Here is a 233-nt window from a genome sequence, read left to right on the forward strand (position 1 = left end):
CAGTAGATTATATTTCAACTATTCCTTCCTTAAATCTTACTAGTAAATTACTAACTCTTGGTTTCCAGTCACAATTAACTCATCACAAAAAAATAAAAATCTCTATCACACTGATAGCCCGGCGGTGAATACAGTATAACGTAATACATTTCATAACAGTTCATATTTTGCAAAAGTGAACAGGAATGTCGGTCTTTTGTTGCTTTTCCGAGAGATTTCTTAATATCAAGGAT

Source organism: Penaeus monodon, chromosome 23, assembly GCF_015228065.2.
Source record: "Penaeus monodon isolate SGIC_2016 chromosome 23, NSTDA_Pmon_1, whole genome shotgun sequence".
In the NCBI taxonomy this organism is placed as follows: Eukaryota; Metazoa; Arthropoda; class Malacostraca; order Decapoda; family Penaeidae; genus Penaeus; species Penaeus monodon.